Raw genomic sequence first — 15,013 nt, forward strand, 5'->3', positions numbered from 1 at the left:
AATAAACATTTGTTGACTGGCAGACTGCCTTCACTACTAGGACTTTCAATAGAACTACAGCTCACATAGGTTATGCCAATCATCTAAAGCCACTTCAGGTTCTACTTTATGCTCTTTGGAAAATAACATGACCATTCTTTCATTCATCCAGTAAATATTTACTGAGTGCCTACTATGAGCCAGAATTGTTCTTTGCCTTTGAAGTGCATTAGTAAGCAGAGGTAAAAACAAAAAAAAATGCTGCATTCATGTATCTTATCAATGGTTCTCGTGTGAGATAAAGGATGGCTATGATAAATAAATAAGTTACACTATTAATATCTGTTACAAATAGGGAGAAATCGCAAGATAGTGGTAATGTCACAATCTTCCAGCTCACTCGGACAGGGGCTAACGTGGAATTCCAGGAGACTGCAATTGCTGTGGTTGGTCCCTTCCCTGGAGAAAACGCACTTCAGAAAAAGGTATCTCAATCGCTGAGAGCTTTCCCCCCTTAATTTCAGGTTCATATATGGAAACTGGAGACCTTAAATCCAGCTCGTGAAGCATTCCGCCCTTGCGCAAAAAGCACCTGAGGTAACGAGCTGTGTGTTTCCCAGCTGGGAAAGCAGCCCTGTCGCATCTTCATGAGCGCCTTGGCCTCGGCGCCCGGAGACCTACGAAGCCCTGGGGAAGGCGCCACAGAGTTCCTGCGGGGGATGTGGAGGCCTGGGAGAGTAAGTGGGAGGAAACCTTGTCGTCGTGGGGGACAGTATCCTGACAAAAGGCACCCAGAGACCGTCAACAGCTGAGGACTCACATAACACTCGCACCGACCCACGAGCCAGGCCGGGCGACGGCCACTGCGCCTGCGCCCTGCATCCCACAGAGGGCTCCCCTGGGGCGGAAGTGCCGCTTCCACATCCGGCGAGCGGCGCGCTGGGAAATTCTGAGGGCGAGGAAGTGGCTCCTGTTGCGTGGCCTTAGGACGGGAAAGCCAGAGCCAAAAAAGCCTAGTAAGTGGCCTCCAGACAATGTAAAGTAATAGCAAATAGAATCCCCCAAACACCTCGGTGCGCAGCTTTGCTGCAAAGCAGCACTTGCCTCTACGTTTCTGTCAGATACCTGCTATGCAGCAAGCCCGTCCGACTTGTGGTTCCCCTACTGGTCTTCCTCTGCGTAAGGCCTCCCAGTCAGAACAGTCGGCAAGTGCCACAGGTTGGGCTCTGTGTGTGCTTCCTGTGTTCTGACCCTTCCCCTCCGTTTGCATGGCCGCCGCCTTGGTTCATGCCTTCGTCATTCACAGAGCTAAAACAAAGTTTAATAATAGCATACTCTCTGGTCCTGCCTAGTGTTGCTCCAGGGGAAGATCCTGGTTTGCATGTCCTGAAGTTTGTATCAATTTAGGATCCTTATTTAGGGAACAAATTAAAAATCACGAATATGCATTTGTATCACAGTGTGACCTTTGACCCCACATCTTTGTGTTATTGCTAGATGGGTAGGCTCCGTGGGCGGTAAAAGTTATTACCGGAAGCCATTTCTATGCCAGCATGGCTAGCAATAATTTAGCTATACACAGAAGTAGTCACTTTAATATGTGTTACTAAACCCAGACTAAAATATCCTGAACTTCCTCTTAGCCAGTTTCTCAAAATGCCCACAGCCTAGGAAAAGCATATAATAGTAGAAATGGAGGCAATTGCAGTCAAAATATCTTATTTTTGCAAATTTTACAAAAACAATTGACAACAAAACTCATTGCGAGTACTCATTCCACAACTATAGAAAGTTCCCATGCAAGCAAGGGACCCTAAAGCTTAGATATATATTACTGTATATGTAGTCTTTGAAACATGTCAATCTAATTCTGTTTGCTTTTCTAAAGAATAAATCCCAGCTCTTTGGTATAACATTATAATCAGGCCCCTCCTACTTCTATCCTCTCCAGCCATTCTTATGCATATAGTCTTTGTTCCAAACAATTCAGAATAACATTTAGGGTCCTAAAAAATTCATGCTATCTTAAAAAGCCATTCCTTTATAGATGCCTTCATACCTTAAGTCCTTTTGCCTAAACTGAGCTTCACATTATAACTCCTACTTGACCCCTTTCTAAAGCCTCCCACAAACTGCAAGTCTGATTTGGAATTGACTTCCTTATTCTCCCCATAATACATAGTGCTTATATTCTTCACATCACTTAGCACAGTATATTATTTGCTTTTTAATGATCTGTTTTTCGCAATAGACTAAAATTGCCATGGTCCATGTGGTTTAACATTTTCCCTCAGCTCCTAAATCATTCCACCCCCAAAATTAACCTTAAAGAAATTATAGATGCTGGAGAGAACTAAGGAGTACCCAAACTAACAATGATTAAAAATAAATAAATAAATAACCCAAGCTGAACTGCTATGAATGAGTAGAAAGAGAGATTGGATGGATTGATGGAAAGCTTTGAAATTCTGCTTTTGCTTCTTCCCCATCTTACTTTGGACAGTGATTTCCTGCTCCATCACTACAAGAACTTGGCAGTAACAGCCAATATAGTCAACATTGATGGAGCGCCAGGGCAGAAGTTCTGCTGAAATAAAGAGTTGATGAAAACAGGTGCTGGTAGACCAGCTGCCATCAGTCATTCACTTCTAACAATAGATAACTGGAACAGAATCTAGTGCCTAGAAATGGATTGCTGCCATAACAAAACCTAAAACATGTGGCAGTAGGTTTGGACCATGCAGAGGCAGAAGCTAAAATGGTCTCAGGGATGGTTAATGAAAATGGAAATCTGTTGGTCGAGTCTTGAAGGACAATGAAGAAAATGTTATTGGAAGGAAAAGAAAAAGGGACTTTTGTTAAATAGTGGAAAGTTTGACAGCAGTATCACTTATGAACAAATGAACTTGTGCCTCTGGCTGAGGAGGTTGCTAGGCAAATGCAGAAAGTACTATCTGGCTCTTTCTAGCTACCTAGAAAAAAAGATAAAAAGAAAGACATGGACTAACGAAGCTGGTTACTGTTTTGTTTGGGCTTTTTTGTACAAATTGTGGTAAAACATATATAACAAAATTTGCTGCCTTAATCATTTTTAATGTATAGTTTGGCAGTATTGAATATGTTCATATTGTTGTGCAGCCAATCTCCAGAACTTTTTCTATCTTGTAAAACTGAAACACTATAGCCATTTATCAACTCCCCATTTCCTCACTCTACAAAGCTTGTGAATTAGAACCACCATTCTACTCTTTGTCTCTTAATTTGGCTACTCTAGGCACCTCATATATGTGAAATCACACAGCATTTGTCTTTTTGTGGTTGACTTATTTCACTTAGTATAATGTTCCCAAGTTTCATCCTTGCTGTACCATCTGTCAGAATTTCCTTCCTTTTTAAGGCTGAATAATATTCCATTGTATATACATACCACATTTTGTTCATCCAATTATCTGTGGTTGGACACTTGGGTTGCATCTACCTTTTGGCTATTGGGAATAATGCTTGTATGGAGCTGCTTAATTTTTGAGAAAAATTTAAAAGAAATATAAGATACCAGGACTGCTGGATTTGAAAGCAAAACTGTTTCTTATCCTTAGTCTCTTCTAGCTAAAGATCCTCAAATTAGCAAATGGCTTCAGAGCAAAAAATAACCTCAGGGTGGGGTTGTAAAATCCTTTTTAAGACATCAAAAGATCTAAGGTTTCATAGAACCTTTCAGCTAGACTAGAGTCCTTCTAATGATCATGTGGGTATCCCTCCTAGACTCTCCCTGTTAAACAATAGGAATTCTAAGATTCTTAAGGCTTTAATGCACAGTAGCCACAAGGCCCACAATAGAAAACTGACTTTCTCATAGGGCTTGGTGTCCCTCGCCCAGCTACTTGGGAGGCTGAGGAAGGAGGATCACTTAAGGACAGAAGTTTGAGACCAGCTTGGGCAACATAGAAAGACCATGTCTCTAAAAAAATTTAAAAATTAGCAGGATGTAGTGGCACATGCCTGAGGTCCCAGCTACTTGGGAGGCTGAGACAGAGGATTGCTTGAGCCCAGGAGTTTGAGGTTGCAGTGAGCTATGATAGCACCACTGCACTCTAGCCTGGACAACAGAGTGAGAACACATCTCTAAGAAAATAAATAAATAAAAAAAAAAAAACTATGTGTCTCAAAAGAAATTTGTGGGTATGGCTTCTGTCAGAGTGAAATTTAGTAAGATTCATAGAAAATCCACAACATTTTTTAATGTATGGCATAGGCATGAGCACTGTCATCTTGAATTAAAAGGGAAAGACATAGGACAAAATTTAATAAATGCTCCCTCCAATCTTCTTTGATCAAGAGGCAGGCTGAGAAAGCTACTCAGTTACAACCACAGGAAATTTCTTAGGAAAAAGGAAGGATGATTCAGAGGACAGAATCAAGAGCTCGGAGGGTTAAGCCAAGACCTTCAGGAATTATTCCCAGGGAAAAAGACTGGGTCCTAATCAAGCAATTGATATGTGCTCAAGTGGATTTCAGAATTGCCAGGGACTGGTAACTGCTATGTGCATCATGTTTGCTGGCTTTTTGAACTGGAGTTTTATTGTAGTTATCCTATCATTTACCACAATACATAACAAAATTTGCTACCTTATGTATGTTGGGTGTGAAGGGGGCACAAATTATGTTTTTTTACTTGACAGGTCTTCACATTGAGAGGTGCTAGTCAATGAATTATACACATGGAGCCCCACCCTCATCTGGACTTCAAAACAATGTCACAATGAGATGAGACTGGGGGAAGGGTTCTGCTTGAGAAGGGTAAGTAGTTTGCATGTAAGAAGCCCAACTACCCTCAAATTATCTTTTTGTGTGGAAGCCTAAGATGCCAGATAAAGTGACTGTGTGCAGAGAGAGATAACCAAGAAGTGCTCCTATATTCCAGCCCTGTTGCCAAATATATGAATGAAGAAGCCATCTTAGAAGTGAATCCTCCAGCCCCAGCACCTCAGCTGGTTCTGTAACATCAGAAACAAACCAGCCAGCCAAGGCCTTTATTTGTGACCCACAGAATTATAAGAAAAATTAAATACTTATTTTATGTCACCAGGTTTTACAGTAATTAGTTACGCAGAAACAGGTACCTGAAACACCTAACCAATTATAGATGTAGTGTATTGGGAAAATGAACAGTGGATCAAGAAAATACAGTCATTAAGAACATATATGTAGGCCGGGCGCGGTGGCTCACGCCTGTAATCCTAGCTCTTGGGAGGCCGAGGCGGGCGGATTGCTCAAGGTCAGGAGTTCAAAACCAGCCTGAGCAAGAGCGAGACCCCATCTCTACTATAAATAGAAAGAAATTAATTGGCCAACTGATATATATATAAAAAATTAGCCGGGCATGGTGGCGCATGCCTGTAGTCCCAGCTACTCGGGAGGCTGAGGCAGAAGGATCGCTCAAGCCCAGGAGTTTGAGGTTGCTGTGAGCTAGGCTGACGCCACGGCACTCACTCTAGCCTGGACAACAAACAGAGACTCTGTCTCAAAAAAAAAAAAAAAAAAATAGAACATATATGTAACTAAGAGTATATGTGTATTTATCAACAATTGGCTTAAGAAATAAATATTTCAACACTTGTAGTTAGAAATTTTGAAATACTTTTCTTAGAGACATAGATCTAATAAATAGAAGCAATATAGGCAAATATCTAAACATCCTAATTAGTTGATAAGTTAGACTTTAGACTTAGGCACCTATAGAGCTCCTCGTATGACACATAAATTACTTCCTGTTATAGCATGTACAGAATATTTACCAAAAATAAACCAGATTATATTTCATAGGTAACCTCAAATTCCAAAGGATTAATATCATACTATGTCTTTTACTCATGCATTAAATTATAAATTAACTTTCTTAAAGGATAGCTTAAATATATCTCATATGTTTAGAAAATAAAACCAAATTCCTAGATTACCCTTAAGTTGAAAAAAATTAATATTTAGAATTGGATTACAGTGAAAACATTATAAGTAAAAATTTTGTGGAACATAGACAATATAGAATTAGAAGGAAATTTGTTACTTTAAATACTGTACATTTATCAGAAAACAAGAGTTTTTTTAAAAACTCTAAATATTTAATTCAAGATGGTAGACGTGGTACACCAGAGAAAACTTAAATATTCAGAATGATTGCATAACAAAGAAGCAGGAATCAATGAGATGAAGAACAAAATGATGGAGAAAAAAAACAAAATCAAAAATTAGTTCTTTCCAAGTACAATAAACACCCCTATCTTGGTATCTAAACCCCCTTTTCCAGTAAAATAAACCAGGATTCCTTGGAGAAAGGATTAATTCTAGTCCTGGAGCAAGGAAAGTACAAGATACACTTGAGCATCATTTCATAGTGCCAGAAAATAAGGACAGACGTGTAAGGACGACACAGTAGCCAACTTAAAAGAGTTCCCAATTTCCAAAGTTGGAGCAATTTGAGCAATAATTATTATAACCCCCAAAATAAATATCTAAAGCCCATACTCATAAATGATTACATAATTGGGGAAGAAAGAACAACTCTTTATTACAGAAAAATTTCAGTTGGTAAATGTAGAAGGAATGAGGGAAATAGAAAATCACCATTAGAACATTATAATAATAATTGTTACAGGCAAGACCTTGATGAGTGCTGATATTACTGGGAGAAACTTTAAATAGAAACACGATATTTGAATAGCCTCAAAGTATCTCCTCCAAAACAGTTATTCATTGCTATAGTGCCTTTAACATACGTCTCAAAGTCTTTAATACGCCACCCTCTAGGAAGAGGAAGTTACTATACCTCCCCTTCAGTGTGGGCTTAACTTAATGACTCACTTCTAATGAATAAAGTATAAAAGGAGAAAAAATAGTAACTTTAGAGTGGAGATACTTGGCAAGCACGACGTGATAACTAAGCGATCAAGGTTGACATCACCAATTACACATATGGATACTATGTATTCTCTGATATGATGCAGTATGGGCAGTTTCCCTTTGTCATATTCTTCCCAAAAGTCCAAACCTTAATCTCATTATGAGAGCCATCAGACAAAATTGAATTGAAGGATCTTCAAAAAAATACCTGAGCAGTATTCTTTGAAAATGACAATTCATAGTTGATAACATAAGAGAGTATCTTTGAAAGACATGGAAAGATTGAGAAACTGTCACAGATTGGAGGAGACTAAGGAAATATGACAACCAAATGTAATATGGTATATTACTTTGCTAAGGCAGCCATAATAAAGTACTTCATATTGGATGACTTAAATAAGAGAACTTGATTTTTCTCCCAATTCTTTAGGCTAGAAGGTCAACATAAAAGAGTCAGCAGAGTTGGTTTCTTCTGAGCCCCTCTCCTTAGCTTGTAGATGCCTACGTGTCTTCTCCCTGTGTCTTCACCTGGTATTCCTTCTATGCATGTCTGTGTCCTACTTTCTTCTTGTAAGGACAGCAGTTATATTGGACTAGGACCCACCCTAATGACTTCACTTTAACTTATTTACCTCTTTTAATATCCTATCTCCAAATATAGTCACATTCTGAGATACTAAAGGTTAGAACTTCAACATAAGAATTTGGGAGAACACAATTTAGCCCATAACATACGGTATCCTGCTTTGGATCCTGGAACAGAAAAGGAATATTGGTGGAAAAACAGGAACTCTGAATGAAGTCTGTAGTTTAGTTAATAGTGTACTAATATTAGTTCCTTAGTTTTTCTAACTTTACCATGGTTATGTAAGTATGGGAACTTTCTGAATTCTGAAATCTAAGATTAAGAATATCTTAATCTTCTCAAAGTCTAAAATTATTTCAAAATAGTTAAAACATTTATTTTAGAAACTAGTTCTTTGAAAAGAAATAAGGGAGACTTCAAGAATTAAAGAGAAAATATACAAATAAACAGAAAATATGCAAATAAACAATACACACAGTGAAGAGATACAAAAGAATGTTTAAAAACTGTACTATGATAAATTAGTCTCTAACAAACTTAAAAAGACTAGAAGAAATGGATAAAAAGGATAAATTGATAGAAAATCTAAAATGCCAGATTTGCCCCAAGGGGGAATAAAAAACTTAAGTAGAACAATAAACATACAGAATTTAAATCATTCACTTAATTCTATAAGAATAAACTAAAAGAAAGAAAGGAATGAGATCAGAAGGGATTAAATTATCATTATTTGTATATATGATCATTTATCCAGCAATAAAATCAATAGACAAATATGAGCACAATAATAAAGTTCAGCAAGGTTATTGGATGCCAAATTAAAGAACAAAAATTATTAGCATTTCTCTACATCAACAATCTCTGATAAAAATTTTTTAACTAAAAAGATAGCATTTAAAAATAGCAACAAAACCCATTAAGTTCTCTAGTAGTTAACTTAATCAAAATACATAAAACCTCTGGAGAAATTTTGAAAGCTCTAACAAAGGACACTAGATGATCTGAATAGATGGAGAAACATCCCATGCTCTAAAAGGGGATAATTTATTGTAATAAACATGTCAATTCTCATTAAATGGAGCTATAAATTTAATACACAACCAATCAAAATTCTAGATGAATTTTTGAGAAACTTAATAGCTTAAGTTTAAGTGGAATAATAAAAGCCAGCTGTGAAAATGGACAGACAAGAGTGAGAACTTGCCCAATCCAATATTAAGAAGTTCTACCCAATCACAGCAGACGCGGGAAGCTGTGGAACAAAACAGAGAGCTCAGAGACAGGCGTGAATGTGAGGCATTTACATGTATGATAAAGGATGATAACGTTGGGATCCTAGCTCACTAAATGGATAAAAATAATAACTGGATGCCTGTACACAGGTGAGCTCCAAAGGCTAAAGACCTGACTGTGAAAGGTAAAACTGTAAAGTTAATAATTGTAAACATAAGAGAATATTTTTGTGATGAGGTATTAAAAGACTTCATAAATGCTATGGTTTGAATATGTCCCCAAGAGTTCCTTTATTGGAAACTTAATCCCCAATGCAACAGTGTTTAGAGGTGGGACCTTTAAGAAGCCATTAGATCATAAGGGCTCTTCCCTCATCAAGGGATTATTGTGGTTATTGAGGGAGTAAGTGGATTTATTATAAAAGCAAGTTGAGCTCCATCTTGTGTTCATGTTCTGCATCCCCACCCCCACTTTTTCTTGTGCCCATGTAGGCTCTCTTGCCCTTTCACCTTCTGCCACAGTATGACACAACAAGAAGGCCCTGACCAGATGTGGCTTCTCAACCTTGGACTTCCCAGCCTCTAGAACTGTGAGCCAAGTAAATTTCTATTTATTATAAGTTACCCAGTCTCAAGTATTCTGTTATAGCAGCACAAAACAGACAAAGATAATAAAGAAAACCCTAAAGCATAAATTTTAAGACAAAATTTTGATCAGGTAAATGGCATTGAAAACTTTTAAAATTCTGTTCTTAAAGAAAGTACATGATGGAAAAAGTGAACTAAAGGATGGCAGATTGGATGATTTTTGCAGTGTCTAAAACTGAAAATGGCCAGGCACAATGGCTCATGCCTGTAATCACAGCACTTTGGGAGACAAAGGGTCTGGGGATTGCTTGAGGCCAGGTTTTTGAGACCAGCCTGGGTAACATAGTGAGACCCTGTTTCTGCAAAAAATTTAAAAATTAGCCAGGTATGGGCAGCAGCTTCCCAGTGAGCATCCTGTGCCATAGAAGGACCCAGAATTTGAGGTGGACAGAGATTTTCTCTGCCACAGTTGGCAAAGCAGTATTATCTCACAGTTCCCACACAAGGACAGGGAAGGACAGGTCCAAAACTTAAGTGTTCTAAAGTCTTGGTGGTGCCTATTCCTTAAACTATACATTCATTTCTTGCAACAGGATACAGATGACACATTTTCCAAAGGTTGTTAATTGTAATTTTGGAAGACAATAGTAGTTAAAAGAATGAACTCGAGGTTCATACAAGCTGTTTATAAATCTCAGCTCCACTCCTGCTGTCTAAGTGACCTTGGGAAAATTACTTAACCTCTTATCTTAATTCCTTATCTCTAAGAAAAGGATATTAATGCCTACTTATTTGAATTATTGGTATTATTAAATGAAATCCTGTATTTGAATTGCTAAGCGAATGCCAAGCATATAGTAATACTCAATAAATGATAGCTATTGGTAAAAAATAAAATAGAAAATAAAATAAAAATTAGCCAGGTGTGGTGACATGTGCCTATAGTCCCAGCTACTTGGGAGGCTGAGGCAGGAAGATCTCTTGAGCCCAGGAGTTTGAGGTTGCTGTGAGCTATCATGATGCCACTGCACTCCAGCCTGAGCAACAGAGATCCTGTCTCAAAAAAGATACAGATAGATAGGTAAGTAGATAAATAAAAAATAAAACTGACAGTGAAATAATATCTTGAGTACACCAAGATTTCTCAAGAAAAATATAGTAATTATAGTATGAAATGGGCAAAGGATGTGAGCAAGCAGCTTACAAAAAACCCCAACAGGCACACAAGCTTATGAAGAGATGCTCAAGCACATGAGTAATCAGAGAAAAGCAAATTAAAACAATAGTGTGATATCACTTCACATTTGTTAGATTGGCAAAAAATTAGAAAGCTGTATAATGCCAAGTGTTGGCAGGAATCTAAGGCTATAGGAGCCCTGCTGGTGAGTATGTAGACTAATGCAGCCTGTCTAGAAAGCAGTCTTACGGTATTTATTAAAATTACATAGACCCCTCCCTATGACCCGGAAATCCTACTCTTGGGTTTCAAAGAAATTCTCACTTGCATCTATAAAGGAGCACAGAATGCACACTATGCAGCAATAGAGAAATGGACATATTGTATATGTAGCAACATTAGAGTTTTAAAACAGCTGTGTGAATAAAAAGCAAAATAAAATATATAGCAATTAATCAAAATTATTTACACATAAAATAGTATATGGACAGAAGAACACACCTCAAAGGTTAGTTGCAAATGGGATGGGATCAAAGGATAGAAGAGACTTTTTTGAAAATGGAAGAACAGTGATTTCCTTCTGTTATGTAACTGTGAAGATTCTAGATTCATATTTTAGTGACTTTAAGTTTTAGCTGAAGTCTTCCTTGGGTATCTTCACTTGGGACCTCTCATCCTGAGAAAGCTTTGTTCACAAAAACACCCAGCAGCTCTACCATTTAGCTCAAGCCCGCAATTACAAAAAGGACAAGAGCACCAAGAACCCAGTTCCCCCAGGGCTTTAGTGACAGAAAATATCTGGCAAATCTACCACATCAAGCATGACCTAAGTGCTAAAGTACTTGGTGTCTGCTTACTTAGCAAATACAGGCAGATATCTGAGCTATTTCAGGATAAGGCTAACTTTCCCTAACACAACTAAAACTTGAATCATAAGCCATTGAGTCAACAAAGCCAGGGTTCAAGATAGGATTTGGAAGCCAAAGATTAAAATAAAAAGATAATGTCAACAATAAACCAACACTTCATATATCTATAACACTTTTCAGTTACAAAGAACTTCCCAGAAACAATCTAAGAGGTAAGTAGTATCCTCAATTTATAGAATAAGAAGTAGAGTCCCAGAAATTAAATGACTTATCTAAAAACACACCTATGTGTCAGATAAGAAACTTTAAACTATGTATTTGACTTCAAGCCTATTAATTATTCTCTGAATCACAGCTATTTGACTGTTTAGCAGAAATAATTTTAGTATCAACATGCCACAATATTCAGTAAATTAACTGATTTTATACACACACTATAGATAGATCAATCAATAAAATTGTGCAAATATGTGTGTTTGTATGAGGGGCTACTACATGCTAAGTGGTGGTGTAGATGGAAAGCATAGGATATTATTCTTTAAAAGATTATGTCCTAGTGGGAAGAGAAAAACTGAAGTACAATTTATTCATTCATTCACACTGACTATGCTAGTCACAATGTTAGATATGAAGTGGGGCAAATAATCAACATAGTATAGTGTCATGGGAGTTTAGTCAGCCCAACACCGTTACTGAATTAACACTGGTTATCTGTATTCTTCTCAGCTGTTTGGCATTATGCCTGAATAAGGGTAGTTAGGTATGGTTGATCCAGTAAACACATGGAGATCACTTAAGGGTTTATCTTATAAGACGAAGAGTTATAATGGTACATAGATCTAATAGTAGTGACACAAAAGGAGGAATAAAGGAGATGAGAAAACCACATTCCATAAATTTACATATTACACACAAAAGTAGGAGAGCTGCCTAAAGAAAACAGGAAGTGACCTACTCTTCTATACCACATTCTCCAAGCAAGTCCAAAGCTGTAGACACACTCTGATGTGTTTGCAGGTTAATTCCAATGAAAGCAGGGAGTGGGGAGATGAAATAAAGGAGCAGCCAGGCATGGTGGCTCATGACTGTAATCCTAGCACTCTGGGAAGCTGAGGTGGGAGTATCTCTCCAGGTCAGGAGTTTGAGACAACCCTGAACAAGAGACCCCATCACTGCTAAAACTGGAAAACTTAACCAGGTGTTGTGGCACGTGCTACTCAGGAGATTAAGGTAGGTAGTCTCAGCTACGCAGGAGGTTCACTTGATCCCAGGAGTTGGAGGTTGCAGTGAGCTATGATGATGCCACTACACTCTACCCAGAGCAAGAGCAAGACTCTGTCTCAAAAAAAAAAAAAAAAAGATGTTCTTGTTGCCAGTGCATACTACACAGTTTCAACACTCTAGTCTCCTTACTTCTCAATTCTAATACACACAGACAAATTTTCACACAGGGCCAAAGAGTCTCTGTGCTGAGAATAATGGTTCTGGTGGTGAGATGGTTAGTAGAAAAATGTCATATGTACCAGTGTAGGATGTACAGATGCAAATTTTGTTTATTCTTTTACAGAAGTCTCTTGAATACAATCTCTTCTTTAGTTTTCAATCAACTTTTAATGGTTCTGTTTCCCCCTTCTCCTTCTCTTTCAATTATAACACAGTACATACTTAGAAGACAGTTTTTTCTTCAGAATTTTCCATTTCTAAATGCAAAATTTGCTAGAATTAAAGTAAAAGGAAAAATAATCTCTGCACATTTATCAGAGATGAATAATTGAGTGACATTAATTTAGCATACGAGAATGTGAAAAATCAATTAAAATAACAATGGTTACTAACTCTGACCAATAATAAGCTATGTAACTAAGAAAGTAAATACATTCTGTAACCCTGCTTTGCACAATTGAATATACTATGCATAAACGTTACAATTGAAATTCCTACAATTGTTTTAGCTCTTTCCTGTTTTCAAAGAACTTTTGACATATATTGTCTCATTTACCTTCACTATATTAGTAGGCATAAAAAACATAGTTATCTTATTCATAGCTTAAAAGTAGCTAACTAACACCCAGAAAATATTAGTTAGGAAAAATAACAATTGTATTGTTATCTGAGTCCTTGGAAGTCTTATAAATGAAAATATGAAGCCCTCTCACCCCAAGACCTGCTTGCTCTGCCAACTATAGCTTTGTGTCTTAAGTAAAATCATATAGTCAACCTAGTAGTGAATATATTTATGCTTTAACCTACAATGTGGTTAAAAAAAAAAAAAAAAAAAGGAAGGGAAAAACGTCCCCCAAAGCACGATAAGACAAGATACCTATCCAGAAGTAGCAAAGATTGATATAGCAAAAGGGACCTATTGGGAGAAGCATTCTGCCATGGCTGGGCTGTGAGCTTCCCATCATAGTCTTGCTGGGTATGCCAAGAATGCAGAGTCCTGACTCCTCCACTTGGACCATTTCTGGTGTTGTATTTTGCAGCGAGCAACCTTGAGAAATGAGGTAACATCTCCCCCCAAACAAAGAGCAGGCTTCCTTCTACTTAATGTAAAAGCAGCAAGTCCTTGAGTTTAGAATTCTCCTCCTACTGTCAGAATCCTGGGTTTTGGCACTAAAGATGTCAGGGTAGGACTCTGTCCTCAGGTCTTGGTGGCTCTTGGCTGAAGAATGACCAGACATAGCGAAGTGTCAATTCCATACTGTTGTCCTGGTCCTCTGACTCCTTTCTTGGAAACATCACCAGCAAGGCCAATACGATGGAGTAACCTCAGACAGGGAGCAGTTTCACAAGAGCAGCTCTTTTTTTTTTTTTTTTTTTTTTTTTTGAGACAGAGTCTCGCTTTTGTTGCACAGGCTAGAGTGAGTGCCGTGGCGTCAGCCTAGCTCACAGCAACCTCAAACTCCTGGGCTCAAGCAATCCTTCTGCCTCAGCCTCCCGAGTAGCTGGGACTACAGGCATGCGCCACCACGCCCGGCTAATTTCATATATATATATTAGTTGGCCAATTAATTTCTTTTCTATTTATAGTAGAGACGGGGTCTCACTCTTGCTCAGGCTGGTTTCGAACTCCTGACCTTGAGCAATCCGCCCGCCTCGGCCTCCCAGAGTGCTAGGATTACAGGCTTGAGCCACCGCGCCCGGCCACAAGAGCAGCTCTTTATTGTAGAATAAAACAGGTCTGTCTCCAAGAGTGGAGAGAAACAAACCAACTCACTCACTGACTGACCCACTCACTTCCTTTGACTTCTCAGATTGTTTCCTTTTATTAGTCCAGTCAAGAGGAGGGCTCTTGAGAGGTGTAGGATGTTATCATATGGTCAACAGGTGTCCTCAAAATTCCATCTGTGTATATATGAGCTCCCGCTAAGAAAGCCCACCTGGAGGGGTGGGGGTGGGGGGTCATGAAGTGCAATGCAGTTTCAAGCTAATGGTATATTAATTACCCTTAGATTACTCTAGGTCCCTTCCTAAATCTTATGCCTAGGCTGGGGAATTCCTAGATTGATAAAGCATTCTCTCCTTCCCCAGGTGTAGCAGTTGCTCAGGATAGGATTGAGGGGTGGGGCAGCACCAAAATGGAGTGCCTGCCCTTATCCTTCTCCCCAGGTGGAGCAATTGCTTGAAACAGCACCAAAGCAGAGCACCCTTGTCCCGAGAAGAGCCAGAGGTTCTAACTATCTAC

At 38.4% G+C, this 15,013-nt stretch overlaps 1 protein-coding gene and 1 long non-coding RNA gene across 2 annotated transcripts in view; one reads left to right on the forward strand and one right to left on the reverse strand.

Moving 5' to 3' along the window:
- The window catches only part of GPR158 (G protein-coupled receptor 158), a 349,181-nt gene that overhangs the window by 314,636 nt on the left and 19,532 nt on the right, over positions 1 to 15,013 (reverse strand). The gene's annotated exons all lie outside the window — the stretch shown is intronic.
- On the forward strand, positions 908 to 9,303 carry LOC105878122 (uncharacterized). Its single transcript, XR_001157215.3, has 3 exons — positions 908 to 995; positions 4,659 to 4,776; positions 9,187 to 9,303. It is a non-coding gene; the product is annotated as an uncharacterized LOC105878122 (long non-coding RNA).

This window comes from Microcebus murinus, chromosome 25 (assembly GCF_040939455.1).
Source record: "Microcebus murinus isolate Inina chromosome 25, M.murinus_Inina_mat1.0, whole genome shotgun sequence".
NCBI classification, from domain to species: Eukaryota; Metazoa; Chordata; class Mammalia; order Primates; family Cheirogaleidae; genus Microcebus; species Microcebus murinus.